Raw genomic sequence first — 11,726 nt, forward strand, 5'->3', positions numbered from 1 at the left:
CATGATTGCTTTTGGCTACTTAGGGTCTTTTGGATTCCATACAAACTTTAGGATTTTTTTTCTATTTATGTGAAAGATGCCATTTGAATTTTTATAAGGATTGTATTGAATCTGTTCATGACTTTGGGTAGTATTGATATTTTAGCAATATAAATTCTTCTGATCCACAAACACATCATATCTTCCCATTTGTCTGTCTTATCCAGTTTCTTTCATCAAAGTCTTGTACTTTTCAATGTTCAGATTTCTCACTTCCTTGGTTAAATTTATTCCTAAATATTATATTGATTTTGATGCTCTTATGAATGGTATTGTTCTTTTTATTTTTTCAGATATATTGTTGCTAATGTATGCAAATGTAACTGATTTTGGTATGTTGATTTTATATTTTGCAATTTTACTAAATTCATTGATTAGTTTCAATAGTGTTTTTTTGGTGAAATCTTTAGGATTTTTAAATATAAGATCACATCATCTGTAAAGATAATTTTACATATTCCTTTCTGATTTCTCCTTTTATTTCTTTGTCTTGCCTGATTACTCTGGTTAGGAATTCCAGGACTATGTTGAATACAAGTTTTGAGAGTAGGCAACCTTGCCTTGTTCCTGATCTTAGGGGAAGAGCTTTAAAACTTTCACATTGAGTGATGTTCGCTGTGGGTTTTTCATATGGCCTTTATTATGTTGAGGTATGTTCCTTCTGTACCAATTTGTTGAGGATTTTTATTATAAAAGGATGCTGTATTTTGTCAAATGTTTTTTCTGTACCTATTGATGATCAATGATTTTTATTTTATTAATGTGATGTATCACATTTATTGATTTTGGTTTGGCAATATTTCATTGAGAGATTTTGAATTTGGTTTGGCAATATTTTGCTCTTGAATTTGGTTTGGCAATATTTCATTGAGAGATTTTGCATCTATATTTATCAGAAATTTAAGTCTGTAGTTTACTTTTCTTGTAGTGTCCTTATCTGGCTTTGGTATCCTGGTAATATGAGCCTTGTAAAATGAGTTTAGGGGTGTTCCCTCTTCTTCAGTTTTTTGGAAGGGTTTGGGAAGAATTGGCATTAATACTTCAAATATTTGGTAAAATTCCCTGGTTCTGGACTTTTCTTTTGGGGAGGTTATGATACTGATTAAATCTGCTTACTAGTCATTTGTCTATTCAGATTTTTCTATTTCTTCCTGATTCAGTCTTGGTAAGTTGTGTTTCTAGGTATTTATCTATTTCTTCTAGATTATCCAACTTTTTGGCATGTAAGTGTTCAGGGTAGAAGCTTATGATCCAATATACCTATGTAGTATCAGTTGTAATGTCTCATCTTTAATTTCTGATTTTATTTATTGAGACTTCTCTTTTCTTAGGCTAGCTAAATGGTTGTCAATTTTGTATATCTTTTCACAAAATCTTGCTCTTTGTTTCATTGATCTTTTCTACTGTTTTCTTGTCATATATATTTTTATTTCCTCTCTTATCTTTGTTATTGTCTTGCTTCTCTTAACTTTGAGCTTAGATTGTTCTTCTTTTTCTGGTTCCTCGCATAGTAAATTGTGGTTGTTTATTTAAGATCTATTTTCTTAATATATGCATTTATCACTTGTAAACTTTTATCTAAGAACTACTTTTGTAGAATCTCATAGGTTTTTATATGTTGTGTTTGCATCTTCATTTATTTCCAGATATTATTTCCTTTTTTATTTCTTCTTTGACCAATTTATGGTTCAGGAGCATGTTGTTTAATCCCCACATATTTGTAAGTTTTCCAGCTTTTCTCTTGTTGATTTCTAGTTTCATACCATTGTGGTCAGAAAAAATACTTAGTGTAAGTTTAATCTTATTAAATTTACTAAGACTTGTTTTGTGGCCCATAATATGATCTATCCTAGAGAATGTTCTTTGTGGACTTGAGGAGATATGTATTCTGCTGCTATTGCATGGAATGTTCTATATATGTCTGTTAGGTCCATTTGCCCTGAAGTGTGGTTCAAGTCCAATGTTACTGTGTTTTTGTTTATATCTCCTTTCAGATATGTTAGTATTTGCTTAATATATTTAGATGATCTGACGTTAGGTGCTTATGTATTTGGAATTGTTATATCTTCTTAATGAGTTGATCCCTTTTTCATTATATAATGACCTTCTTGTCACTTGTTACCTTTTTCAGCTTAAAGTCTACTTTGTTTGATATAACTGTAGCTATTCCACTTTTTTTTGGTTTCCAATTGCTTGAAATATGTTTTTCCATCACTTCACTTTGAACCTATGTGTGTCCTTAAAGCTGGAGTGAGTCTCTTGTAAGTAGAATATATTTGGGTCTTGCTTTTTTATTCCACCCAGCCATTCTATGTCTTTTGATTGAAGACTTCAATCCATTTACATCTCAAGTAATTATTGATATGTAAAAACTTAATAATGTCAACTATTAATTGCTTTCTGGTTGTTTTATAGTTCCATTGCTCCTTTTTTTCTCTCCTGCTGCCTACATTTGTGGAGGGGTGATTTTCTGTGGTAGTATACTCTGCTTCCTTTATCTTTTGTGAATGTATTATAGGTTTTTGCCTTATGGTTACCATGAGGCATACATAAATTTTTTTTAGATACTGTTATATCTATATATATAGATATATAGATACATATTTTATTTATTTATATCTATATCTATTTTATGCTTATAGAATCTTAACTTTCATCTTAAATGATAATTTTGTTGGGTAGAGTATCCTGGGATGCAGGTTTTTCTGTTTCATCACTTTAATTATATAATGCCACCCCCTTCAGGCCTGCAAAGTTTCTGCAGAAAAATCACCTGATAACTTTATGGGATTCCTTTGGATATGACTTTCTCTTTTTCTCTTGCTGCCTTCAGAAGTCTCTCCTTATCTTTAACTTTTGCCATTTTAATTATATGTCTTGATCTGCTGATACCCTGATTTTGGACTCTCCAACCCCCATAATTTTTTATGTGAGAAATAAATTTCTGTTGTTTAAGCCACCCAGTCTATGGTATTCTGTTATAGCAACCTGATCTGACTAGGAGACTTGTACTATAGAGAGGGAGATGTGTGATTATATCATAACTATATTAATTTATTCTACTTTCCATCTTTACTTGATTAACATATTCTCTCTTCATATGAATCTTACACACTTTTCCTGGTCCCCATGGCAGAAAACATGGTTTTGTACATTTCTTGAGTGTTGTTGCTTTACTACTTGACTCTTACTTTCAAGTTCAAAATAAGAAGAGATTCATTGTCCCAATTGGTGCCCACCTCCTGAATGAATCAAGAGTGACCAGAAGTTGGGTCAGTTGATAATATGGTTGCAACATCTGCAATAATATGTATAAAGTTTTTGCCAGAGGGAGAAAGGAGTGGGGGACAGATTATCTGAAAGGAAGGGACGGATCATTTCCAAAGGAGAAAGTTCAGACACAGAAAGCAATAGATCTTCGATGCATTAGTATTTACAAGCACTTTTCAAAGAGACCAACACATGAAAGTATACAGTAAATACTGGTTTTCTTCATTCTCTGCTTAGCGATTTTTAGTGGCTTCAAATTATCTTAGCAGCCTTCCATTTTTTTAGTCTTTGTGTAAATTTGTCAATTAAGGAAAGAGCTCTTAATTCCTTAAACAAATCTAACATTTATTGTCCCTTATGTCCTTTTCCTCCCTTTCTCATCTCCAACTAAGAAACTGTAGGTGGTTTCTTTGGCATAAGTTACACAGGGATTTTTCTCTAAGAGTCTGTAGAGTGTGTTGGAATTGAGTGTAATGTCTGAAGTCCATAGGATTTGTAATTAAGTTCTATTAATTTTATAATCGGGTAAGTCGGGTTTCTCTACAGTTCAGTAGTATCTATTTCACAGCGTTGTTTCAGATATCAAGTAAGACGACTGTGAAAGAACATTGTATATGGTCAAGTGGTATTCAAATATTTTCAAGAGGCAGCAGGTCCCTAAAGTGAAATACAACATGGCAGGAAAAGCTTCAAAAGTTTGGAAAGTGTACTACAGAAGAAAAGGACAAAGAATTCTAGTCTTAGAATGTATGCAGTGCAAAACTTTCTTCTGGGTAATAAATGGGATTTCAAGAATAAATATAGCTTCTCCTTTCTTTTCACTCAATGTAAGAAATATGAAAAAAGGTCAAAATTGCTTTAAGAAGACCAAAGGGTTGAAATAAAATTATGCCAACTCATCAGCTTCCTTCCCATTTGACTTAACAAGAATGAGAGTCTCGATCAGTGGGGAAACTACTAGTTCTATTATTTTGAAGTTTTATTATGAGTTATCCCATAGAGAAATCACAGTACTAATAGCTGGAGAATTCAGGGCAGTCACTATTCTCCTGGGGTCTTATTTAGTCACTAGCCACTGCAGCCGCTGACTTTCAACACACTTTGAAGGGAGTTCAGGGTGGATATCAGGAATGACATACTCTGTGTTCTGGGAAAAACTGACAGAACAGGTCTTTGGATAGCTCGATACTTTCAGGAATTTTTATGAGCCCAAATTTTTGCATCTTCTCATACCTAGAAAAGCACTAAAATTATTAACGGAAACATCTGCTCCTCGTCACTAGCAGAAACCTTCTGCCAAATATATGTGCTTGATCGCATGTATCCCCCTTCACCAGTCACATATACACTGACTTCCCCTGCTACCTCTTCAGAACAGTTCCTCAGAGCTCTCTGAGATGCTGTCTCCTGGGCTACAGTCCTCATTTTGCCCCACAAAAAACTTAACTCACAGCTCTCACGTTGTGCATTTTTTTTTCAGTCAACAAAGTAAAAGCAGGAAATCAACATCTATACTATGGCAGTAACATCTGTAGTGTGCATAGTAGACAACTGAAGTTTAAAGTGATTTAACATCAGAGTTGGGATAAAATTTTCTGGGCTTCCCTGGTGGCGCAGTGGTTGAGAGTCCTCCTGCCGATGCAGGGGACATGGGTTTGTGCCCCGGTCTGGGAAGATCCCGCATGCCGTGGAGCGGTTGGGCCCGTGAGCCATGGCCGCTGAGCCTGCGCGTCCAGAGCCTGTTGCTCTGCGGCGGGATAGGCCACAACAGTGAGAGGCCCGCGTACTGCAAAAAAAACAAAACAAAACAAAAACAAAATTTTCTATTTGAATATTCAATGTTGTTCCAAAACATTTCTTTTCTTTTCTTTCAGGAAGGCAAGGGATACTTTATTTTATTTTTGTCTGTGTTGGGTCTTCGTTGCTGCAGGCAGGTTTTTCTCTAGTTGTGGCCAGTGGGGGCTACTCTTCATTGCTGTGCGCAGGCTTCTCATTGCGGTGGCTTCTCTTGTTGTGGAGCACAGGCTCTAGGCACGCAGGCTTCAGTAGTTGTGGCACACAGGCTCAGCAGTTGTGGCTCACAGGCTTAGTTGCTCCACGGCATGTGGGATCTTCCCAGACTAGGGCTCGAACCCGTGTCCCCTGCATTGGCAGGTGGATTCTTAACCACTGTACCAGCAGGGAAGCCCACAAAGGATACTTTAAAGATATATAATGTAAAATGTATCACTAGACTTCAAAAGTTAATTTTCAAAAATAAGTATATAATTTGAATTTAACTTATATGTGTAAATTACTAAATTTCACTTTGAATTAGAATTATTTTCAAAATTCCTTTTCTGGAATTATCGTTTAATGAGTCTTTATAAGCAAGACATTTTCATTTTAATTACCATGTTTTCTTTCTACATGATAAATGAGATTTTTACAGAAGAAAAGTGACACTTTCATAAAACACTTTCGAAAATATACTCTTACAAAAACCAAGCATCATTGTCATAATGATTCATAGCTCAAATCTATCCATAGAATTAAGGTTCTCATGTTTTCATGTTTTGATACTTACTTATGGATTCTAAGTAGAGATATATTTTAATTTTGAAGAGAAATAATGTGATCTGTGAATTTTTTTAAGTCATAGCAAAGTGAAAATACACACCATTTGACATGAAAGAAGGTTGTTCTCTGAAGTTAATAAAGTATTGTAGCTGGACGTTTTTTCCAGTTATTTGTGAGAAACTACACAGAGTTCCTTCAGAAAAACCACATTATCTTTCAAATGCCTTTTTATAATTAAAATATAAATGAGATATGCAGAAGAGACTGTGTGTCCTAAAAGTAAATAAAAATGTTTGCTTCACCCTGCACTGGATTATCAGTAGACAGGCAATGTATGTATTTAGAGCACAAGGAAAACAAGAACAGTACTATTTGTATGTATATGAATTTAATATTTCAAAAATGGGAAAATGCACCTCTATTGTCCTTTCTCGCATCTATGTTAGTGTACAGTATCGAATGTATGTGTATATGTGTGTGGTGAAAAGGGAAATGAGACAGAAATATATTCTGTGCAAGCTTCCAGGAAACTGCTGACCTTATTATCAACCATCCCTCCTTTAAACATTCTTGTTTCTTGTCTCATTCATTTCCTTTCATTCCTTCCTTGAAATATGAAAACTACAGTTTCATAAAATGAACTGTCAGAAAATTTTCTATATTATACTTTACATTCTTAGAAGCCATTGAGCACTACATAAATAGAATACGTAAAGTTAGAATCATCTAGAAGCATCAGAAAATTTTCTCAGCAATCTGTGGAGATGACTTGTATTTTTCACAAATAAAAGAAGGGAAGAAGATAGTGATATATTTTTTTTACCTGATCTCATGTTTATAGAACTCTTAAGTGAAGGCAGTGCAATCCCAGTCACGTTTTTGAAGGCACCTCGGCAATCTATTTTTTTAATCATAAATTTGCATTTTGGTGTGATTTTTGACACAAGAATAAACTTCCGTTTCATGCCTATGTTTCCCTTAAAAATCAGACTTTCTACTTTTCCAAAGATTATAGCAATTTACATCCATTTACATACTGATCATGTATTGATCTCCCCCCTTACCAAGAGGCACAACTGTTTAAGATATTAAAGTGAATTACTTAGATGAATTTAGTTTTTTTTTTTTTTTAAAGATTTTTTATGGACTTCCCTGGCAGTCCAGTGGTTAAGACTCCACGCTTCCAATGTAGGGAATGCAGGTTCGATCCCTGGTCAGGGAACTAAGATCCCACATGCTGCGCAGCCAATAAACAAACAAATAAATACATTGTTTTTTAAAAAAAGGTTTTTTATACTACTTACGCACATGCTAAAAAGTTCAGTAGGGTCCTTGAAAGCAGGGGAACACTAATAAATGTTGAACATCTAAGAGGGCAAATGTTGGGCATAGCTTTCCTCATGTAGTCTTTACAACTATCCTATAAAATGGTTATTATTATCCATATTTTATATCTGAAGAAGCTGTGGATCAGTAATAATAAATTGCTCAACACAGTAAGTTGCACAAACAGTAAGTAGGAAAGCAAGATTGTAATTCAGATTTCTGTATCTCCAAAATTTGTATTTATTCACAGTGTTACTGGTTCTCCAGTCTTTACATTTCTATTACTCAAGTTTCAAAAGAGAGAGAGAGAGAGAATTAGAAATATAAGATTGCCAAATTTTTCCTTTACTGAGTGTGGACATTAAAAATCAAATGAGCAATTTTCTTCTCTGCTTATGCCGAAAAATTATAGAAAAGCAGCAGGGAGGAAAAAGTACAAAAACCCAAACTTCATTTTCTGCAAAATAAAGAGATAAGTGTAATCTATAATCTGCAGATGCCAAATTAAATATAAATGCTGATGTTAAGCAGAAAGTGAAAAGAAGAATAGAAACACATGAGGATGAAGTACCAAGAAAACTCAGAAACACCAGCAAAAATTCACTTCCTGTAGGTGAGAGGCTCACCCTGAAATAATTACATTGCCTACTTAACAGCAGATATAGGAATTGGGGTTACCAGAACTGTTTGCAGAAACCTTTCTCCACACTAATTAATTCAGAGAAACAAAAATTGGGGAGATGCATAAAAATTGCATAGTTTGGCCAGAGCCATATTTTCAGGGCCATGTTAGTTGTCTCTATTATAACAAAAAATGTATTCTCTAGAGTGTAAAATCTTAAAACGTGCTCTAACCCTCCCCCCCTTCCCTTTAATACTACAAAATGTTTACTTTTTACTATCCAATCTCTGATTATTCCAGTGTCTTATTATAGTAATTCTTTATACTAAAATTCTCCTGTTTTAATTACTGTGTGGTTTCTGTTGCCTGATTGGGCCCTGGGAAAGAATGAATGTTGGTATAAATGGGACCAGATTGGTCATGAATAGATAGTTGCTGGGACTGGTTAAATAGATGCATGGGGGGTTATTATATTCTCCTACTTTTGTGTATATACAGAATTCTCCATAGTAAGAAGACAGCTAAACCAGCTTTAAAAAATATGTCTGCAATGGAACACATGACTATTCATTCTACATCATAGAAAAAAAGACTGTAAAGAGTTTTGCTCAGATTTTGCCAAGAAGAAAATTTGTAACAAATTTACCCCACCCCCCAAAATTTACTTTTTAGAACTTTTTATATATCAGAATTGCAGATAAGACATGGTGGATCTAAATACACATATGTAACAGTTGAATTATTCAGGTACTCGGCATGAAACAAGCTTCACACTCAAATTAGGGTCTTTCAAGGAAGGCTTAGAAAGAGAATATTTTCAAAGGTGTGGGCACTGTGACAATATTAACAGCAGAGCTGTTACCACCCTAGGACGCAAAAATATGACCATAAGGAGCAGGTGTTAGAACCTGAAGGAGAAAGTTCTATAAAGAAGGCTACCTTGAAAGATCAAAGAGCACAGCAGTCTGAGGTAACCTCTCAGAAGGTCCCTGACTTCATTCTCCTCCCTCCTTCGGGTCTCCTGAACCTGACTGGAGACCACGTGGCAAAGGACCTACCTGTTGGTCCGTACCTGTCAATAGCCTCTGGGACATAGATCAGGGTGGAATTAGATGGAAAGTAAGTATGGGGAGGTCAAGGAAAAGCTATGATGCAGAGGTACAAAGACACACTCAAAAAATACTTACGGTGAGTAACACTGGGGTATAGAGGAAAAGAAAGGGTGAGGGAAGAGGAAGAATAAGACACATGAGATAGATCATGGTACAGAGTAGCAAATTTATAGATCTGTGTACAAACTACACAGTACAAGGTGAGGACAATTCTGTAAACTTAAAATCACTAAAACAAGAGCAAAATCCTTGTCAAAGATCAGAAATACACACTGCCAAGCAAGAAAAAGTATGGCCAAATGGTCTTTCACAGGTGTTGCAGCCACCTAGACACCTACCGGCAATATATTAGGACCTATTTTCCCACAGCCTTACAGAATTATAAAACTTTTGAAATTTGCTGAGCTGAAAAGTAAAAAATGGTATCCTAATGTAGCTGACCCCATTTTCTCTTCAGTAATTTAAGATACAAGGTATATCATATACCAAATTTCTACATGTTGCTGTATCTATTATTGAACTCCCTATTTCATTTCATTGTTTTGTCTATTCATTTGCCAACATCATCTTATTATAATTACACAGGACATTTACTATGTTTTCATGTCTGGTAGAACTAGTCTTCTCAGACTCTTTATATTTTGGAGAATTTTCCAAAAATTCATTTGTTTATTTTTCCATATTAACTTCAGTTTGTCCAGTTAAAAAACATGCTTCGTGGGGATTTTATAGCCATTGTGTTAAGTTACAAAATAACTTAGAAAAAACAACATATTCTGAAAGCTCTGTCTTCAGAATATTGTTGCAAATGTATATAAACTTTGAACTGCTAAGAATTTATCCTACAGATGTGGTGCACATGTATGAAATGCTTTAAGTACATGACTATTCATTGTGACATTGTTTGTTATAACATGCCGAACACATCATAATCAAAGGCAAAAGGCAAATGACACAACGGGAAAAGTGTTGACTCCTGGCACGGAGAAAGGGTTGACCTCCCTTACATATAGTGAGATTTCTGTAAATTGTCAAGAAAAATCCCCATAACACAATAGGAAAATGGATAAAAACATGAAATGGCAGCCCATCTCCACACCAACCAAAAGCAAACAAATAAACACAAACAGCCCCTAAGCAAATGAAAGCTTGCTTAAACTGACTCACATGTAAGATAAAATTAAATTAAAACTTACTGTGTAAAAGTGTCAGGAAGTTTGCCCTCAAACTCTGTTGAGGAGGCTGTGTGGAAACAGTTGCTCTCATACATTGTTGGTAGGAGTACAAACAGGCAGAGTTTCTGTGGAAGGCAATAGTCAAATACCAAAATTACAAATCACATACTCTCTGATTTGATCATCTCACTCCTGGGGATGTGTCATGCAGATACACATAAATTTACCACAAATATGTATAATTATTTTTAATATAGCCATAAATTAGAAATGATCCAAGTATCCATCTGTAGACCATTACTTAATTAAAGTATGGTACTTCATAATGCCATATAATGAAACTGTAAAAAGAAATGCGGAATCTCTCGATAAACTGTGACATTTTTAATGATATCTTACTAAGATAAAAGAAAAAAAGTATGTGCAATACTCACTCGAAAGAAAATGAAATACTTAGGTATAAAGCTAACAAAACATACAGAATTTATATGTTATAACTTACAAAATGCTAGTGATAGAAAGAGGATCTAAGTAAATTAAGAGACATACCATGTTTATGGTTTGGAGATTCAACATAGTTAACATACAATTCTCCCCACATTGATCTGTAGATTTAACGCAATTGCTATCAAAATTGGAAGGTATTTCATAGACATACACAAGCTTATTCTAAAATGTATGTGGAGAAGCCAGGAACCTAAACAAGCTAAGACTATTTTGATAAAGCAGAATAAAGTGGGAGAAATTACTATACCTAAAGTTAAGTCTTACTATAAAGCTACAGTATTCAATTTTTACTATAAAGTATTCAGTAGTCAAGGCTTACTATAAAGGTACAGAACTGTAAAGCTACAGTACTCCAGCTACAGTAGTGGCAAAGGTGTTAATACATGTATCAACAAACAGACTAGAGACCCCAGACAGAAATACAGTCAACGGATTTTTAATAAAGGTACACAGTGCACAGCAAAGGAAACCATAAACAAGACCAAAAGACAACCCTCAGAATGGGAGAAAATATTTGCAAAGGAAGCAACTGACAAAGGATTTATCTCCAAAATTTACAAGCAGCTCATGCAGCTCAATAACAAAAAAACAACCCAATCCAAAAATGGGCAGAAGACCTAAATAGACATTTCTCCAAAGAAGATATACAGACTGCCAACAGACACATGAAAGAATGCTCAACATCATTAATCATTAGAGAAATGCAAATTAAAACTACAATGAGGTATCATCTCACACCAGTCAGCATGGCCATCATCAAAAAATCTAGAAACAATAAATGCTGGAGAGGGTGTGGAGAAAAGGGAACACTCTTGCACTGCTGGTGGGAATGTGAATTGGTACAGCCACTATGGAGAACAGTATGGAGGTTCCTTAAAAAACTACAAATAGAACTACCATATGACCCAGCAATCCCACTACTGGGCATATACCCTGAGAAAACCATAATTCAAAAAGAGTCATGTACCAAAATGTTCATTGCAGCTCTATTTACAATAGCCCGGAGATGGAAACAACCTAAGTTCCCATCATCAGATGAATGGATAAAGAAGATGTGGCACATATATACAATGGAATATTACTCAGCCATAAAAAGAAACGAAACTGAGCTATTTG

At 34.7% G+C, this 11,726-nt stretch overlaps 1 long non-coding RNA gene across 1 annotated transcript in view; it reads right to left on the bottom strand.

Moving 5' to 3' along the window:
- The window catches only part of LOC138842317 (uncharacterized), a 162,869-nt gene that overhangs the window by 78,183 nt on the left and 72,960 nt on the right, over positions 1-11,726 (bottom strand). The window contains exon 2 of the long non-coding RNA XR_011376705.1: positions 10,125-10,228. This is a non-coding gene — a long non-coding RNA (uncharacterized lncRNA). The remainder of the gene's footprint in view (positions 1-10,124; positions 10,229-11,726) is intronic.

This window comes from Globicephala melas, chromosome 14 (genome assembly GCF_963455315.2).
Source record: "Globicephala melas chromosome 14, mGloMel1.2, whole genome shotgun sequence".
NCBI classification, from domain to species: domain Eukaryota; kingdom Metazoa; phylum Chordata; class Mammalia; order Artiodactyla; family Delphinidae; genus Globicephala; species Globicephala melas.